Consider the following 19,986-nt stretch of genomic DNA (forward strand, 5'->3'; position numbering starts at 1 on the left):
TCCCTGTGCTATATACAGTAGTTCCCTGTTGGTTGTTTTGTATTTGGGTTTTGTTTTGTGCCCAAATATCTGATTATGACAGGCTAGTCTCCCAGCCTGTTCACACATTGGTCTTAGGGAAGAGGATTTCTGGTAAGCCATGTTGAAAACAACACATGCTATTGAGATGCAAAGCATCCTTCTCTTTTAGTTGGCATCCTCTGTTCTCAGATCATTTTCTACGTCAAAACCAAACCACTGAAGTGCTCCTTCTTTCCTGAGGAAATTTTATGGGCAGCATGTGGGTGTCACGGGAGGAGCTATTTCTGAAGTAGATGCCCCTGTGGACAGGAAGTTCATGGACTGTGTCTGCGCCTGTCACTACTGTGTCCCTGTAGTGGGTGGCCCCAAATATCTGTGACTGAAAGAATGAAAGTCCATGTTTAAATTCCTCCTTCACCTCCAGCTGGTAGTGCAACCTTGCATACATGATGAGTCCGCTATAGGAGTCAGCTTTCCCATCTCTCTGGAACGTTGGGAGGATGAAATAATGCTGATGTGTCAGGGGTTATGTAAACATGATCCGTCATCACCACGGTCATGAGAATGGCTTCACTCGTGGAAACCTTGATTTTAAGAGTCAGACCTGGGTTCGAAGCCTGGTCTCCTCATTTATCAGCTGTGTGAATGAGCACAAGACATGTAACCCCTCAGAGACGGCCTTTCTCCTTTATAACACGGTGCTGACAATTCCTGCCTTGCAGCCTTCCATGAGAAGGTGTGCCTCGCTCAGTGCCTTTTATGGAGTTTGCTCATTCCCAGATTCATTCATGCATTCACTCATCCATTTCTTCACACACTCTTACGAGCGCCCACTGTGTGTAGCACAGTGCCAGGCACTGGCCACAGAAAGGTGAGCAACGGGCTGTGTGTGGTTAGCCTTCCGTGTCTGGTTCTCCTCGTTATCCCAGAGCTGGCTTGAGTGGGTTGTCTGGTGAGGGGGACCCTGCTTGGTCCATTTGTAAACCCATCAGAGGAGAGAGAACCTTCCTGGGTAGAGCTCATCCCTTCCATCCGGTGATGTTGGGTTCAGATGCTCACTTAGAAGCCTAGGACCCGGGAGGGAAGATGGGGCTGGAGAGGCAGCTCAGGGAGCCAGTTGTGAGAGCCTAGGTGGGTGAGTCATCAGCCTCCATCAGGCACTCGTGGGCAAGCTGTCTGGCCCTTTTTGCTGGTAGCCAGGAAAATGTCCCTGCAGGAGGATCTCCCTGTTTCCTCGGGATGTTGTCCCGGGATGTTTTTTCTTAGGCTGGTTTCCTTTACAAGCTGCAATTATGTTCTCCTCCCATGCACGTTCCGTCGGTGGCGCTTCTCAGAGAAACCGTCTTGGTGACCTTTGGGGCTGCCGTGGGCCGGGGAGCTCAGAGGAGAGAAGGGCGCAGGAGCTTCTGTTGAGTGGAGTAGGGTTTTGTGTCCCGGAGACATTAGCAAACACTGCATCCGTTGGGGCTTGGTTGTGGTTTCTCGTGTTCCCCTACCAGCCGAGCTGTGGAAGCCGCTAAGCCTGGACTGATGTTATCACAGAGGCAGATGACAAGCCCTGTAATTGCTAGAAACTGAACTGCTCCCGGAGGTGCCGTTTCCCCATTTTATGTTGGTTGGTGATTTGCGTTCGATATATAATGGTGAAAATAGGAACTGTTTATTTTAGACGATAAGAAAACCAACATAACGGCGGGAAGCACCATCTTAGTTAGCAGGTACTGGTACTGTAGGCCAGATGCTATCTAGATGCCTACAGACATCTCGTGGGGTGCTGGTATTAAGCCCCGCGCTAGCTAGTGCACCCCCACTTTAGGTATGGAAGAACAGGCTGAGGAGCTTGTCACACAGCTTGTAAGAAGCAGAGGAAAGATTCAAATCCAGGACGGACTCCAGATGCATTTATCTCCATGCTGTATTCACTGTCACCAGCAAAGTTCTCTTGGCAGGAATTACCCCATACAAAAAAAAAAAAAAGAGAGAGGAAAAAAAAATCTTATCCAGATTTTCACTGGACAAAGTCTTAAAAGCTCCCTTAGGAAAATTGGCTCTAATCCGATTTTAGTGTCCAAGGTTTTCTTATTTTAGTGCCTCACAAACCCCTAACCATTAAAACAACAATTGGTGAAAAAAAAGTTTGTAGTTGATATTCTTAGAAAAACTGCACTGTGATGTCTTATAATTTTCCTGGTTCTCTGCTGTCTTCCTGGCCCCAAAATAAAACGTAATTGCTGATCAGATCAGCTGGCGTCAAGTCACCGAAAGTTCAGGAGCTGCCAGCTGCATATTTGTGGGCCGAGCACATCTGTGGGCCGCCCGGCTCAGCTCAGACTGCAGGGCAGAGCTATGCCGTCAGCCATTAACAGGGCATAACTGCGCCTAAAATGCCAGCGAGGGTGAGACAGCTTGTCCTGCCTCGCCCACCTCCCGGTCCTCTCGTGGGTTCCCTGAAGTCTTCCCAGCATCACTCATGTGGTTCAGCCCTGCCCCGCCTGGTTCTTTCTTTAGCGTTTATACTTGCTCTGTGATTACCACGTTCTGAGAATACAGATACTCAGCCCAGGGGCTGACCAGGAACTCCTAAGTGCTGAGTCTAGGAGGTATTCACTCATGCACCAGTGGCGTGCGGGCCTTCCTAGGGGCCTCTGAGGACCAGTCAATATAATATTTTGACCAGTCAACATTTTATTATAATAATAAAATTGGATCTTTATTGGTGCAATCTTCAATGTGTTAAAAGTAAATTTACTTCTCCATAAGGTAGGCTCGAGGAGGAAGGATGGAGAGAGGGAGAGAAGGGAGGTAGGAAGGAAAGAAGGAAGGGAGAAAGAAAGGAAGAGAGTTACTGTTCATTGAATGTATAATACACATCAGTGACTCTTCTAGGTGTTTTCCACATGTATCTAATGGAATCTTCACAACAGTCCTAAAATCTGATAGCCCCATTTTTCAGATAAGTTAACTGAAGCCCGGAAGGACTGAGCAATTTGCCAGGGTCCCACAGTCCCTAAACGGTAGTGCCGGGTCTATCTGACCTGGCGAGATAGTGGGAGGGAAAGAGCCTTTCCCGTTATCTTTCCCAGGGGGAAAAATGCTCCCTTGAGGTTCTTTTTCATGGTGACTCAAGCTGAGATCTGGGACGTGTTCCGGATAGTTGTAAAATTCCCAAAGACAGGGGCCAAGGCTCATGGAGTGGTATGGAATGCACAGTAGATGTCCAATAAACAATTGCAGATTTTTTTTTTTCTCACTGAACATGGTATTTTTGGAGGGGCCTTTGTCTCCTGGCTGGAGCCAGACTAAGCAGGAGTCACCCCCAAGAACTCTGCTGTAGGATAGCATAGCTTGGTGACATTTGGAAGTTGGGATCTTTGATTAAAGTTTTAGATTGAAAAAAGCTTGAATTGTCCAAGGGAGGGTGGGAAACTCTTCTAGCTCCAACCTAAATAGTTTTCTGAGCAAGGCTTGCCAAGATTCGTTTTGTCTACAGATGCTCATAGGATAAACAGAGGAAAAAGACGTGGGGAAGAGAGGCGTGTAGGTAAGAGAACATGACAAGTGCTGTGTGATCGAAGCATTCTGAAAGGTTATGGGAGAATCAGGAGTGAGCAGTTAACCCTTTGAGGCACAGGGCACAGTGCGAGGCTTTCTAGAGGAGATGGCATTTGAGCCGGGCCTCTGAGGACACATCAGACTTCACCGGACAGAGAAGAGGGAACAGCCTCCCGGAGCAAAGGAACAGCAGGAGTGAGGTGCACAGGTGGGACGGTCCATGGCGCATTCAGAGAATGGCGAGGGGTTTATAGCTGGCGTGAAAGAGCATGTTGGAAGCTGATTGGAGAGAAGGCAGGAGAGGCAGGTTGGTACCAGCTGGATAAGGCTCATCCGCCCTTCTGGAGGGTTTAGTCTTCAGCCACCGGCAGGTTGGTGGTCCCAGGGAGCCCCCTGGAGATGGTGTGCACCTTACAAACCAGCTGCTCCTTCTCACTTGGCCACTTGTTAACTCCGGGGCCTCTCTAAGGAGGTCTGGCCCCTCCTGGCCGCAACCTCCTCACCTGTAACATGCAGGGGCTGGACTGGACCCGTGCTTCTCAACACCTGCTGCACTTAGGAGCTTTGAAAAAATGACCAATGCCCAGACCCCCAGAAATTCTGATTTTATTTGTTGGTCTGGGATAGGGCTGGGGTGTCAGTATTTTTCAGATTCCCTAGGTGATTCTGATGGGCACCCAGAGCTCAGAAGCACTGGGTTGGAGATTCTGTAAGGGACCCTCCAGTTTTAAAATCTTCGATTCTTTGATTGTTGCATAACCCATAACATGAAAAGCAACTCAAAGCATGTGCATGGAGGTTGCTCGCTATCTTTTCTACTGTCTTTGTATATGAAGGCCCGTGTAAATTATTTGTACTCGGCCTCATCCACGAGGACACGGAGACCACGTTCCTTCCTGTGCTGCTCGGGACAGAAGGTTGTTGTGTCAACGCCCTGAGTGTTGGAGACTCGTTCTGTGAACAAACCCAAAAAGCGGAGCCCTAGGGCAGAATGTTGGGTGGAGCCCTGTGTAAACGAAACTTGAGCCACTTAGCTCTCGATCCCATAAGAAGGAGAACCTAGACTTGTTCCAAGCCAGACATCAGGTGGGCGCTTCTGAAGGATCAGCTTCAGTCTCACAAATAAGCATGAAAGGGAGAAAGGGCTCTCTGCCTTGAGAATGGTTCAGGAAGAACAATGCTGAATGGCCGTGTCCACTGGGGAAGGCAAGAGAGAGCAGACATTGTACAGCCCCCAACTCTGGTCAATTAATCCCTTCATTACCAACCACCTGGTAAATGACGAGTCCCTCTAATTATCTTGCATTGACCCAACAGCTGTCTACCAGCCAAAGAGGGATTAATTGATTTAGTTGTGGACCGGCTCCTTATGCAAAGATATTACTTACTGTCAGCCTAGCAGAACGGCAGCTGGCTGGCAAAGATGAAATATTACATCAGCTTGATCTTACATACAGCACTTGGGAGAATGCTTCATTATTAATTGCAAATTACAATAGATGAGCAGAGTCCATTGCAAAACCCGGGGACAATGGGCCGCCTTTTCCACTGTGGCCAGTGGCTTCATTATTCTTGAACCAGGGAAGGCGCCCTGGTCGGATTTCCAGTCAAGCCTGGACAGATGGCGAATCTAGAGTCGGATGCAGTTCGGGTCGAAAGAGGTGATTGGATGCTGGAAGGAGGGGCGGGATCCCAGCCCAGGTGTATGACGTGGGGCAATTACTTAACCTCTGGAAGCCTCGGTTTCCTTATCTGTAAATTAGGAGCATGATACCAGTCTTGCAGGTTTGTGAGATTTAAAACCGTGTATGAAAAGCACCTAGGATGGTGCCCAGGGCAGAGTTGGTGATAGTCAGTAGCCGTCAGTGATCTGGGTTGAGTTAGGTCACCTGGGACTTCCCTTAGGGGGTCTGGGACCATGCTTGGTCCCTGTCCTGCAGGCTCAGACGTTTGGCAGGGGTGCACTTGGAATAATAATAATAAGATTATTTTGTTGAATAATAATAAAATAGATGATTTCCTCTTGCCTGGAAGCTACTAGCTAGCTATTCATCACGAGCACTACCTACAAATTTTGATTTATGTTATGTCTGGTAGACTCAGTTATAGGGAAGCTTGCTGGGCTGATTTTTAAGGCTATGAGTGCGTGTGTGTGTGTGTGTGTGTGTGTGTGTGTGTGTGTGTGTACACTCAACCCACATCCTGGAAAATGGGCAGATACAGCTGTTAAGTTTTAAAGGTCTCCTGTGGTTGTGTCTGTCGTACCCACAGCACGTAGCTAAGTGGCCTCATTAAGAGCTGTTAAATAAGACCATCTCTGGGCCGTGTTAATGCGAGGCCATTGATTTCGTCGATTGGTCCACGTTTCATTCAGGCTGTTTTTATAGGCAGTTGTTCTGTTTCTGGAAGCCTAATTTGACCCAGTATATTCAAATCTGGTTAGCTCGGTGCTCTAATGGGGTTTTTCTGTGTCAGGCTGTGTGGATATAATCTGGCATATTTCAGTGAGAGGAGGGCATTCGAGTGACAAAACAACCTCAGCAATTTCCAAATGGTAACACAGCTGTAAAGTCTGCCATCTTTGGAAAGTTATTTCCTAAATTACCCTCAATTATAAGAGGTCTCTACATAATTTGATTTTTCTGTAAATTATACAACTCAGGGAGCTTCTCGGCCAACTGGATTTTAACCTTGTTGGAATGCATAGAGCTGAGACAAAGCCCTGGCTTGCTCTCAAATTCTCTGTAGGAAAGACGGTGTCAGGGGATGGGGTGGGGTGGGCATCAGCTTCCCCCCATCCGGCCTCCCTCTTGACCTGCAGGTCTGGTGGGGAGCAGGGTTTCCACCCTGCCTCCACCACGAATTACTGTGAACTCGGGGGCCAACAGCTGAACCTTTTCAAACCCTTCAGACCTTGTTTATAAAGTAGGAATAAAGTACTAACTGTTCAGTTATTAAGGATTAAATTAGAATATATATAGCAAGTTCCGGGCATGTGGCAAGCTGCTCAGTTGATGCTGTTTTTTAAAATTCATATTAGCTCAGATGAAAACTCCTCCAGGAAGCTCCCCCTGATTCCCCCCGCCCCCCTTCAAACTCAGGTTAAATGTCCTTCTAGAATGGTGCTGCCTACTCACAATGTAATGTGACTTGTATATGTTATTCGAAATTTTCCAGCAGCTACATTTTAAAAAGTAGAACAAAAACCAGGTGAAATTCATTTTAATGATATACTTTATTTAACCCAGTATAACCAAAGTATGATCATTGCTACATGTAATCGATAAAAATATTAAGATATTTTACACTCTTTGTACTGAGTCTTTGAAGTCCTGTGTATTTGACACAGCACATCTCACTTTGGGCTGGCCATATGTCCCATGCTCAATGGCCACACATGGCTGGTGACAGTCATACTGGACAGTGCAAGTCTATCCTCACCCCCATGCCCATGTTCCCCTCGTTCGTGACACTTATCTTATGTGTTTGAGATGATCTAAGTAGGCTTTGAGCCTCTTGAGGGCAAGGTCTGCGTCATTCATCTCGGTATCCTGTGGCCACTCCAGCCAGCCACAGAAAAGGAGCTCAGTAGGTGCTTGGCACTGAGCGAATCGCCTGTCCCTGGGCCTTGAGCAAGCCCGGTGTGTGGAGGTCATGCTGAGGAGGCGACCAGGGCTTCGTGCCCCCAGAGACGCCGAGGCAGCCAACCGTCAAGGCGGGAGGCTTGCTGGGGCCCAGTAGGTCCTTGGTCTGAAGAGGACATCTCCACTCCAGGCTGAGGCCTGACGTTTCTCCAAAAAAACATCCTTCCAAAAGTCCAAGTGCAAGGACCATGGAAGGGCTGACCCTTAGAAAGACACTGGTCATTTCACCTCAACTTAGGTTTTGTTTGTTAGTTTTTCAGAGAGAGGTTTAATGCTGTGTGCGTTCACACACCAAAGCTGTTTTCACAAACGTAGAAAGTCTAACTGTGTGTTTCCTCCGGGTCCATCCCAAGAGCATGGGCTGTTTCACATGTGGATGGAAGTAGGCAGCACCACCAGATTCCAGAGGCGGCTGAGGGGCGTCGGTTTCATTAATTGTCCTTCTTAAACTTGCCGTTGTTGTAGGGCACCCAGTCCAGAATCAGCTGCCAGCCGGTGGCCCCCACCAGTCCCACGGCGCCCGTGGCACCCCACACGCCCACCGTGGGAATCCAGATTTTGGCCAGCTCGCGGTAGCGACGGCCCAGGAACCTGCTCAGCGTCACAGTGCTGTCCTAACGTCTCAGCTTCGGTTTTATAAGATTCTGTCTTGAGACTGGCGTGTGACAGTGTGGGGAGCGTGGAGAGAACAGGTACAGGGAACTGGATGCTTGAAAGAGCTGGAGAAAGTGAGTCATAGACTCAGAAGGAATGGGGGGGAGGGTCGGGGAGGGGACTGCTTAATCCAGACCTCGCCCTTCCTCAGTACATAGCCCACATTCAGCCCTGTTTCCTTCTTCCCTTCCCTCCTCCCTCCTTCCCTCCTTCTTCCAGAGCAGGTGGCACAAGTAGGAACCCAGTAAAAATGCATTGAATGAAATGGGACTGAAATTGCTGGATGCCGTCTTTCCTTCCCTCCCTTATTATATACCTACCGTATTCATTTCCTACGGCTGCCGTTAACAGAGGACCACAAACTGGGCGGCTTAAACCACGAGAATGTATCGTTTCCCATTTCTGGGAGCTGCAGGTCCGAGATCAAGGTGTCGGCAGGGCTGCTTCCTTTGAGAGCCCGAGGAAGAATCTGACATGCCCCTTATCTAGCTCCTGGCAGGTTGCTGCTGTCCTTTGGCTTTCTTTGCTCGTAGAAGCATCGCCCCAGTCTCTGCCTTTGTCTTCATATGACGTTCTCCCTGAGTGCGTCTGTGTCCCAATCTCTCTGTTTTATAAGGACTCCAAACGCAGTGGATCAGGGCCCGCCTGCTCTAATAGGAGTTCATCTTTAGTCTATAGTGACCCTCTTTCCAAATAAGGTCACCTGCTGAGGTACCAGGGCTAGGATTTCAACACATGGATTGGGCGGGGGAGGGGTGGCGCAGTGCAACCAGTGACACCTGCTGTGTGTATAGCGCTGGGCTAGATGCTGGGGCGCTTAAGACAAGGAAGTCCTCGCCCTCTATTAGTTCATACTCTAGCGGGCAACTCAGGCCAGGAAACTGACCATCACAAAACGAAGTGCTATTTGAGTTTGGTACTCGATGCTAGAGGAGCGTAGATGGACCAGGAAGTTAGACGAGGCGTGCGCACGTGGGAGTGTGTGCACCGTCTGTGCTCCTGTGTTTGTGTAGCCTTTGTCACCCCGCTTGAGCAAAGACACAGGAGAGGTGACACACAGAGGACCATCTGGTCCTGCCCTCCCCCGCATAAACACCAGCTAAGGGGAGAGGACGTCCTGACTCTCAGGGAACTGGAGCACCGTCCCTCCTGGGCGGGCACCCCATCCATGCCCCTCTGGTGATGACCGGCACCCCAGGGATGCGTGAAAACCGGTTTGACAGTAGCTCCTGACTTCTAGAAAAGTCTGCAGCTCCAACGTCTCCAGCTGATAGTCTGCTGTTCAGTATCTACATGACCGTGCCGGAGGACACTGCCAGGTTGGCCCTGCTCCAGCCTTGGCGGGTGCAGAGCTGCTCTGGAAGGAAGCTGGAACATGCCACAGGGGTGGGACGCCCAGGCAGACTCCGCTGCTGCCTAAAATGGCCTGTTGCAATGTTTCCTCCCCTTTGTCTTCTGTCAGGGGTTGAAAGCCACAGAATGGCCAGCATACAGTTCTGGCAGTCATTTGGACTCTTGGAGAAACCGCTCTGCCTGTCTGTTCCATCTCCAGCCTGTGCCCCACAGGATGTCCACAGATACGTCCACAGCTGTAACGGCATCTCGCCAGTGCAGGGCTTGGCTGTGGAGAGCTCGGCCAGCTCATTGCTTGCTTGGATCCAGGCCTCACATCCTGTCCCGGTATTTGGGGAAAAGTTCTGAGAGAAAGGGGCATGTCTGAGGCCCTCCCTAGCCGTGGTTAAGAGCACGGGCCTTAGAACCAGCTGGAACCCCAGAGCCACCGCCTGCCAGCTGTGACTTGGGGAAGCTTCTTACCTTCTCTGTGCCTCAGGTTTTTCACCTGTAAAATGAGGATAATACATTACTAGCATCTACCTCGTAGGGTTCTTGTGAGGATTAAATTTGAATCCACAGAATGAGGCCGACATAGGTGTTCGCTGTTTGCTGTTATTGTTATTCAGGGACAAAAGCCAGAAAGGAGGAAATGATGCTGGGGACACATGAGCAAGTTGAAGCTCAGATCACTTGGAAGGCAGGGCTCCGTGAACTGGCTCATCTTCTACCTGTTAAAAGGGAACTCCACCTTCTAGAGCAGAGGGTCTCTGTTTTGGCTGCACTTCAGAATCAAAAAAGGAAATTTAAAGCATCCACACATTCAACCCACTAAATCAGAATTTCTGGGGTGTCGGTACTTTTTTAAAAGCTCCCAGTTGATTCCAGTGTGCAACCCAGTTTGAGAACCACTTGCTCTGGCTTTTTCCTACTCAAAGACAGGTCCGGGGACCACCAGCCTTGGCATCACGTAGGAGCTTGTTAGAAACGCCTTGGCTCCCACCCCAGCCTGCTGAATGGAAACCTGCCTTTTAACAGGGTCCCAGGTGGTCTGCAGCAGTGTTCACTGGAGAGGGCTCCTGAGAGAACAGTCCGCTCCCTGGGGGCTTCTAGAAGAAGCAGCTGTCCATGTATTAGATGACCAAGGACAGGTGGTACAGAGTCTGCATGGATTGCAGAGACAGAGGTCCCTACCTTTCGTGGAGCCTGGCACGCTGTTGCTTTCTGGAAACTTAGAAAACAGATGCTATGTTTGTGCTGCATGGGGTGCTTGTCAGGGGCAGGGAGCTTCAGTCCCACGGTGGGCTAGGTGGATGGGCAGCCTCTCGGGTCCTCTGGGTGCCCTGAATGTTCATAACTGGCTCAACTTGGAGGAAGAAAACGTGACTTTGAACGGGGACCCTGGAAGCGAAGGCCACTGTGATGCCTTTAAAAGGCCTCATCCCTTCTGGGTGCTGAGTTCCTGGGGTGAAGGGGAGCTGAGTGAGGAGCTGAGCTGGGCTGCCTTGGTGGCCGCAGTCTGAGTTTGTTCTCCTCGCGGTTTGGGCTGTTCCTGACCACACTTTGTCAGGAAACAGGAAGGAGGCACCCAAGGTCGACCCTCCATGCTCCCCCACCCCACTCCAGCCTTCACCTCCAAATGACATCTTTAGGTGTCACCCTCTCCCAATCCCATCCCCCACCCCAATCCCATCCCCCCACTGCTTCTACATGCCAGGCGCAGCAGATCTCAAGCAGTGAAGTTTAACGGGAAGAGAAGGGAATTCAGAGCCCGAAGTCCTAAGTTTAAATTTCTGCCTCTTTCTGCTTGATCTTGGTCAAGTATCTCAGAGTGGAAAATAATTTATTTAATTTTAGCTGAAGAGGCCACATAGTATAGCAGTTAAAACTGGGGTTCTTGGAATCAGGCTTCCTGGGTTCAAATCCATACTCCCTGGCAGAGTAACCGTGGCTCATTTTCCTAATCTCTGGGTACCTCAGTTTCTTTATCTGTAAAATGGGGAGAACAGCAGTCCCTACCTCTTTGGCTTGTTATGAAGATTTAATGAGTTGGTTTGTGTCGAGTGCCTAGAACAGTAGCTGGAGGCACAGGGTCAAGTACGTTAGTAAATGTTCTTTTTTTACCTTTACATTTGCATATTTAAAACTTTCCACTGTTCTTTTCAAACAAAAATTGTAATCACAGTTTGGGTTCTAGTAACTGACTTTTAAGAGAAGCGTCTCTTGCCCAGTGACGTTTATAGTTCCTCACATTCAAACAACCTGTTGTTGCTTTTCAAATGCAGCAGCCCCCATTTTACAGGTGGGGAAACTGAGGCACAGAGAGGCCTACTGGCTTTTAAAGTAACACGTGCAGGGTCATCCGATCCAGTCAGGGGGCTGCAGGGCCACAAGTCAGCCTGTTGTTCTTGGGACCAGGCCACCTCTGCCAGCTCAGCTGGCATAGAGATTCGTTGACTACATGGGTGACCCAAACGCATTTGATTCTCAATTCATTGGTCCTTAAAGTAGTGATGGAACCCCCTCCTCCCCGTGAGAACTTGTAAATAGGCCGGTTCCTGCCTGCCTTTGGTAGGTGGTGACCACGGTGCTCCAGGCACACCTGGGTGAAGGATGCTGCTTGGTCCCGGGGCCCCTTCTATCCCAGCGGGCAGGATGCGGTGAAGGGGAGCAAGGATGATGGGGCACCCTGTGCTGGCCACTTCTCTCCTGGCTTCTCAGTTTCTCCCAGAAACTCACTCACCCCTCATGAGTCAGACAGAGCATCTTTAAACCAGGAACAGGATTGCTCAGGCCAGAGTTGGTACCTGAAATAGGCAAGTTACAGGAAGTTCTTCTGAGGGTTTAAGAGTTGGAAGATTGCTTCTTTGAGTTCTTCTCTGCCTAGGCACAGTGACCATCTGTAATTGTCTCCTCCATTCATTCTTGTCAGGAGTGGCCTGTTTGCGTTCATCCCCCCGGGTCTGTGTTACGAGCCCAATGGAGACACTGTTTGGCGGCCTCTTGCCATCCTCTTGCCAGAACCCTGACCAAGAATCAGTGTTCAAACAGGAATCAGGATGATTCCAGGTCTCTTTCCTAATTAGCAGGAAGCACAGAGCCAGTGAAAGCAAACAGGCAGCTTGGTAAGGCCAGGGTAGGGGCTGCCCATTTGGGGAAGGGTTGGCCACACTGATTGGTAGATCCCCTGGGCTTCTGTTGTGTCAGTTGGTTCCACAGCCTGGCACAGACCATGGCAGTAGTTGGCAGAGGGAATTATAGGCAGGGGTTAACTCATCCCCAGACCCCTTGATCACTAAGAGTAAAGAAGTAGATAGACTCACACTAAGCCCTTAGTTTTTGCAGATGGAACATTCTGGGTTCGACTTTTCAAGAGCAGCCTGGAAGTCCATTAACAAGGGACACTTGTAATCTTTCAGAGGAACAAATTTGAATCGGAGGAAGCCAGCCCCTCAGCTCACCAGTGAGCCCAGCCATCCCCTGAGCACAGCAGCTTTGTAATTCTGTAATCATCATTCCCAAAGAACCTTCATTCTAGGACTGGTGGAGCCACTTGAAAATTTCATCTCATTTGGTAGGGAAATTGCATGCTAACATGACATTTAGAAATGAGGAGGCTGTCTTGGGACCTGTCCCTCAAACGTGTTTTGTCACCACATAGACTGGCTCACAAATGGTACCCCCGCTTTCTCCCACATGCTACATTGGGTCTCTCTCATTCATAGGATGGTTAATCTCAGTTTAGCCTCTGGGCCTTGGCTCTCAGTAGGTTTTCTTTCATTTTACAGGATAGACAAGCTGGTGCCTGAAAAGAAATGTGACTTTTGAAAGGAATTAGCAGATACTACGGGAGTTCAGAGGCGGCTGATACCCAGTTATTCACGCTCATGAGGGAAAGGGGTTGAATGAGAAATAGAAATCCACATGTAATCTCCAGACCTCGCGTTAATCAATGGCCTTCTCTTCCACGACGCCTTTAACCTTCTTGGGCTGATTCATGGCTCTCTTCAGAACTGAGATCCTGAGTGATCAGCACAAAAGAAATAATTTACCAACCCCTTTCTTTTTTTTTTTTTTTTGCGGTACGCGGGCCTCTCACTGTCGTGGCCTCTCCCGTTGCGGAGCACAGGCTCCGGACGCGCAGGCTCAGCGGCCACGGCTCACGGGCCCAGCCACTCCGCGGCATGTGGGATCTTCCCGGACCGGGGCACGAACCCATGTACCCTGCATCGGCAGGTGGACTCTCAACCACTGCGCCACCAGGGAAGCCCACCAACCCCTTTCTTAATGAGCATCTAGAGGAACTGAAATTCTTTTTTTTTTTTTTAATGTATTATTATTACTGTTTTTGTTATTCACTCAGAGTAAAGTGTCGTTTTTCTTGAGCAAGTGGCGAAATGAGCTTCTTCTGTGGGTTGGTTTGTTCATTGCTGTCTTATCGGAGACCAGCATATAACACAGTGATTTTCTTTTTTGCTAAAAAGAAAAAAAATTATTGGGATTCAGGCCTAGATCGCATTGAAATAAAAACCAGGAGCCAGGAGAAGGAGGGTCAATTGCAATTGATAATTGAGTCTCCTTCCCCAGGATTTTAGGGTGTAACTCAATCTGAGGGGAAGGAATGATAAGTATCTTGTTGAGATAAAGCCTGGCCAAAAACAGCCCCTGGCAATTGCTACCATTTGTTATCTGATTATTGCACAAGGTACAGTCTTTCTTGAGCCTAAGAAACCCAGCTTGTCTATATCGGTTGCGGTTGCGCTGTTGTTCCAGTTGAACTTGCGAAATAGCAATGTCCAAACCCACTGCAAACCTTGGGAGGTGGTGGTGCTTCTGATCTCAAGCTCTATGCAGTAGGATCCTGGGGAATCCCGCAGACCACAGCCACCAGTTTGGGGGCACCTTACTCAAGGCCTAGGGAAAGGATCCATTTGGGGAGTAAAAGCCAAGCCTGACTCAGAGGTGAAGTGTGCAGCCGGAGCTGCTCCACCCACTTACGGGAAGCAGAGCAACATCTGTTCTTCCTCTCTGGTACTGTCCTTGCCCTTGCCCTTGACCCAGGGTCCTTTAAAACCCAAGGCCTGTAGTCACTTGCCTCCTAAACTGTGGTAGGCAGCACGGCCCCACAGAAGATGTCCACATTCCAATCCCTGGAACCTGTGGCTGTGTTACCTTACAGGGCAGAAGGGACTTTGCTGGTGTGGTTAAGTGAAGGATTTTCAGATGGGAAGATTATCCTAGATTAGCTGGGTGAGTCCAGGGTAATCACAAGGGTGGTAAGAGGATCCAGAGACAGAGTGGCAGATGGAGATGGGATGCTGATAGAGGCAGAGGTCAGGGTGCTGTGAGGATGGGGCTCCCAGCCAAGGAATGCAAGTGGCCTCCAGAAGCTGGGAAAGGCACGAAAATGGACTCTCCCGTAGAGCCTCTGGGGAAAACTGTCAACACCTTAACTCTAGGACCTGTGACCTCCAGAACTGTAAGAGAATACACTGGTGTTGTCTTAAGCCACGGGTTTTGTGGTGATTGTTACCACAGCAATAGGAAACTAACACAAAAGCTCCCACCTACGTCCAGGGTCCGAGGGAAGCCTGGGAGACGCTGATGTCAGGAAAGCAGAATCTAGCAGCAGTAGTGTGAGTGTGGAAAGTGGCAGTAACGATGATGAAGGTGCTGTGATGCTGCCCTCTTCAGAGATTGTTTTGAGCGTAAAGCGAGGTACCATGAAAATGCCCAATAAATCTAAGTTGTGAACCAGCAGCCCTGATTGGCTGAGGCATTGGCTCATCATAGCTCATGGCCCTTCAGGGACAGGCCAGGAAGGTAGAGCCCAGATCCTTTCACTTGTAAGCATCTCTTTTATGACCGTACATACCACCTGAAATTCACATCAGAGCACATTTGTGTTGATGGGTTCCCATAGGTGGGAGTTACTACCACTGTGTTTAGTCAATATATTAAAAAAAAAAGAACTGAATACATATTGGGAGCTTGTGTTGTATTTGTCACGATTTTCCTTCACAATTATATAATACTTCCAGTGTTCTCTAAGTACCTTCACAGGGGCTAGCTTCACTGAAACTCACGATTCTTTGAGGGTCGGCAGGGTAGGTATCATCTCCCAGTGTTGTAGATGCCAAGAGAAGGAAGCTCCGAAGGCAAGCTCTTAATACACGACTGAGATGAGGCTAAACTTGAACATTTAGCCCAGAGAGGGGAGCGGATCATGCTGGTTAAGAGCAGACAGTCCTGCCAGTCAGTAGCTGGGTGACCTTAGGCAAGTTACTTGACCTCCCTGTGCTTCAGTTTCCTATCTGTCAGTATAGGGATGATCCTCGTACATACCTCATAGGTTTGTTGTGAGGTCTAAGTGATCATAAAGCCATAAAATGCTTAGAGTAATGCCAGGCACACAGTAGGGTGTGTGATTGTGTCTCAACGGCCACAGCACCAGCTACACAACCATAGCCAGAGTCAGCCGACCGCATATTTCAGTGCTCAGTTTCCGTGACTGCCCGCATACTGCAAGCCAAAAGCATCCCAAACCATCCCATTCTGCTTGAACATTCCAAAGTGCTCAATTAAGTTGGTGCCTTAAGCTCTAGACCAGAGGTCCACGAACGTTTTCCAGACAGTCAGAATTTTAGGTCTCTGTTGCAGTGACTCAGCTCTGCCCTTGTAGTCTGAACACAGCTGTTGACAACATGTAAATGAATGGACACGGCTGGATTTGGGCCACAGGCGACCTCTGCTTTAGACAATGCTGAGAGCCAGAAATCCCAAATTCAAGTCCCAGCCTTCCCACCGTACAAGGGCATTCTGTAGCAAGTCATGAAGACTCCAGGACTCAGATCCTTCACCTCTAAAAATAGGAAGCACAGTGGTGATTCTTTCAGGAGAAGGGTGAGCCGACGAGAGCGTTTGTAAACTGTAGAGGACTGAGCCTCATTTGGTTGTCAGTATTTTGTTGCTGATGTACAGTTGTGGTCCAGGCCACCTGTGGCGGATGAAGCATGCACGTGCACTTGGTAGAAAATGTTGGGTGTTGGCCGACCAGCTCTCCGGTCTGCAAATGCATGATGAAATCAGGAAAGGGCTATTTGATTTCAATTACGTTCATCTTTTGGGATATGAGAGTAGCACCAGCCTCTCAAAGCCTCCCTTTCCTGCCATGAGAGATTTCTCAAGAAACAATGCTTTCATTTTAGCCCCAATTGATCTCCATTCTGGAAATTGCAAATGAGCAAAATGACCGTGATGAATGGGGGCTCGGGAGAAACACGAGGCTCCGCTCAGTGTCTCAGGCTGGAGAAGGGAAGCCTGGAGGCTTTATCGGGGGAAGATGGGTGGCAAGTGAATTGCCGAGCTGAATTACAGGACGGTTGGTGAATAAATGCACTGTGCTGAGCAACGATGTGTCTCATTAAGATGCCCTCAGTTCGGGCCCCAATACTACGGGAATTGTCAGAGCGATTATGTGCAAACCTCAGTTTTGAGGTTGGAAAAGCGGTCAGCGCATAATTGGCAGGAGAGGAAAAAGAAGGGAGAGGGTTCGAAACAATAGGTATGAAATGGCTGTTGCAGCAGAGACGACAGGGATGTAAAGAGGCACGTTGATCACTCAAGACTCAGTGTGTGTGGTCTCAGGGTCACACTTGGGCCACGTGGACCATGCATTTGGTGCCCTTAGCAGGCCTTCTGGGAATCAAAGCGGTTCGCTCTGTAGAAAGTTTCAGGTGCACTGGGGACACGTTTATTGAATGAATGAATGACTGGTGCTGGCCACATGATTGTCAAATAAGTGAGGGAAGGAATGAATGAACAAATTTATAAACCAATACTTCACATAAAATGAAATGATAATAGTACCTACCATTGTATGACTGGTGGGAGAATTAAATGGGAGAATGCATCTGAACCTGCAGCACAGTGCCTGGCAGTAGCAGGCACTCAGTTTCAGCTGGTTCTGTTGGTATGTTTCCGGACAGCCATAAAAAGATGCCACAGACTGGGTGGCTTCAACAACAGACATTTATTTCTCAGTTCTGGAAGTCCAAGGTTAAGGTGCAGGCAAGGTTGATGGCTGGTGAGGTCTCTCTTCCTGCCATGCAGACAGCCACCTACGTGCTATGTCCTCATGGGGCCTCTTCTCAGAGAGATCTCTGGGGTCTCTTCCTCTTCTTCTAAGGACACCAATCCTGTTGGATTAGGGTCCCACCCTTATGACCTCATTTAAAATTAATTATCTCCTTAAAAGCCCTGTCTCCAATTATAGTCCCGCTGGGTGGGGGGAGTTAGGGCTTCAACATATGAATCTAGGGAGGGCACAGTTCTATAACACTCGGTAAAGAATCAAACCTTGCTTTTAAAAGCCTAACCTTGTCACTAAGCAGCTACACTGGAATAATCTTTTCCTGGGGAGAGAAATTGGAAATGTCCCAATGTTCTGGAAAATTGGGTGGATTTCCCACAGCGTACGTCCTTCCACATGGGGGTGTCTGTCTCGTGCTCTTCAAAGACCCCAGCAGTCATCCTTTTACTCCCCACTGTTAGACAAATGGGCAGCTCACTCATGCTTTTTTTTTTTTTTCTTAAAAAAAGCGAAATACCTGACCCTCTCTAAGGCTTCTGTAAAACACGTGCTCTGGGAGAGGAAGTCGACCTCGTGAACCCACTATTCTGTGTTAGAGAGAGCGCTAACTAGATCTCATTTCTTTTTCTATTTTCGTTTTCGTCTCCAAATCTGCCTGGAAGACAGCGAAAGCTCATTAATTTGAACCCTGCTCATTTAGAATATGTTACATTTCCTCCAAGTTCACCGTGAAGTAGGAATTTGTGAAGCAAATTAATTGTGTGAACATAATTAGAAAAGAGGAGTCGTGTAGAGCTGGGAGGTACCTGGAGGTGATCCAGTCCTTTTTCCCTTGGTGGCTTTTTCTTTTCAGATGAAGGAATTGAGGCCCAGCAGGCAGACCTGGCTCCTCCAAGCTCACACAGTGGGACTGTTTCCCTTCCTTTAGGACCCCAGCCTAATTCACGGAGTCTTGTTTGTTTGTGAAAGACACAGGCGCTTTACCACTATGGGTTCCTTTTACTAGATGGATTTCACATATTAAAAGTACATTTAAAAAAATATTCTGCATTTCAAGTTTTCCACTAATTATGACTGGCCTTCTCCCAAGTTAGCATGAGCTATTTTGGTGAGGTTTTATAGTTATTTAATAAGAAAAGGCTTTTTAAGAACCTCGTAAAACCTTCTGTACCATTCATTCTAACCAACACTCCCTCTTACAATTATGTCACTAACAACTTCTTTTTAAAGGGCCAGAACTTTTGTCTATTCATGTTAACCTTAAAAGCAGCATTCACCGAACCCCTGAGAAACAAGAAGTGTAATACTTCATAGGATTGGGGCAGAGCAAGTGAAATAATGCACGTGAAAGGGTTCTGTATGTTTGGGAAGCATGTACAAATGCTTTATGTTTTCCTTTATTGCCGTCTCTGGTCTGGGCAGCGCCCCAAAGAATGGTCGAAATACGTTTGTGGATGTAAAGGCGGAATTTCTGTGGAGATTCCCCAGGGACTGGGCTGTTTTTCCATGGGATTTAAACAAATAAATGACATGCCTATTTATTAACTTAAATCAAACTGTAACTGCCACAAGGCCTGGAATGTTCTCACCAGCACATCAGCACGTCCTCTCCCTGGAGTCAGACCAGTTAGGGCACCAGACAGCAATCAACAGCTTATTTAGTGAGCCCAGGTTCAGAGTACCGGCGAGGTGGACAAAATTACAATGTGTTCCTTAGCCTTGGGACTTGAGGAATTCTCTGCACAGCCGTGGTCAACAAGAGTGGGGCACTCCCCGTATTTGGGGGAGCTTCTGAATCTCTCCTTCTTGGGTATTTAATGCGTCTTTAAGTCCATTTTGGGGATTGTGGAAGATGAAGGGTTATTCCCTTATTCGTAAGGCCAGTTCTGTGCTTGGTAGGATGATGAGGGTGATGGTGGTGATGATGATATAGCGGCGGTGGTGGTGGTCATAGCAGCAGTAGTAGTTGTTGTTAACATTTCTTGCACACTCACTCTGTGTGCCAGGCACTGTTCTGGTGCTTTGCACACATTATTTGAATCATCACAACCCTGGAATGTAGAAAGTCGGTTTGACAGATGATGATGACAAGGCTCAGAGAGGTTAAGAACTTGCCTTAGGTCACACAGCTGGCAGGTGACAGCAATGAGAAGTTAACCCTGGCCGTCTTGTGCCCTTTCACTGCCTCCTGGCGTAGTGCTCTGTCTCCACCTGCCAAGGCTCTTAACGAGTCCCAGGACACACGCTGCTCCCGTACAGTGACTCAGAGGCCCGGGAGCAGTGTGTGTCAGGGCCCCGACATTAAGCCTGAGGTCAGGAGACAGCAGTTCTCTTGCTTAATCCCAAATGTCCTGTTTCTCCTGTGTTTCCTTTAGGGGGCCTTATCTTCAGTTGACAAGCGCTGACAGGTGGCCCCTCACCTCACGGAGCCCACTGACCACACGAGCCTAGACTGTCTCTTTAGGGTTCAGATTTTCGCATTCAAGAAAAGACAAAGGGCAAAAGATTTCTGTTTTCAGCTGCCAGGGTCCCAGCGTGGGCCTCTCAAAGCTTGCTGAATTTGGAAGCATTTCTGGTTTCCTTCTCAGAAAGCAGTAATTTGACTTTGGGCCACCGGTGCTCAGTGAAATGAGCCTGTTATCAAGGGTAATGTGGTGTTGAGTTCCTCTGACGGAAGAGGGTCAGCACCAG

The 19,986-nt window shown here is 48.6% G+C and overlaps 1 protein-coding gene and 1 pseudogene across 8 annotated transcripts in view; one reads left to right on the forward strand and one right to left on the reverse strand.

Annotated features, from left to right (window-relative positions):
• The window catches only part of CHST11 (carbohydrate sulfotransferase 11), a 288,364-nt gene that overhangs the window by 136,006 nt on the left and 132,372 nt on the right, over positions 1-19,986 (forward strand). The window lies entirely within an intron of this gene.
• On the reverse strand, positions 7,649-8,200 carry LOC137202691 (cytochrome b-c1 complex subunit 10 pseudogene; annotated as a pseudogene).

This window comes from Pseudorca crassidens, chromosome 11, assembly GCF_039906515.1.
Source record: "Pseudorca crassidens isolate mPseCra1 chromosome 11, mPseCra1.hap1, whole genome shotgun sequence".
Taxonomy (NCBI): Eukaryota; Metazoa; Chordata; class Mammalia; order Artiodactyla; family Delphinidae; genus Pseudorca; species Pseudorca crassidens.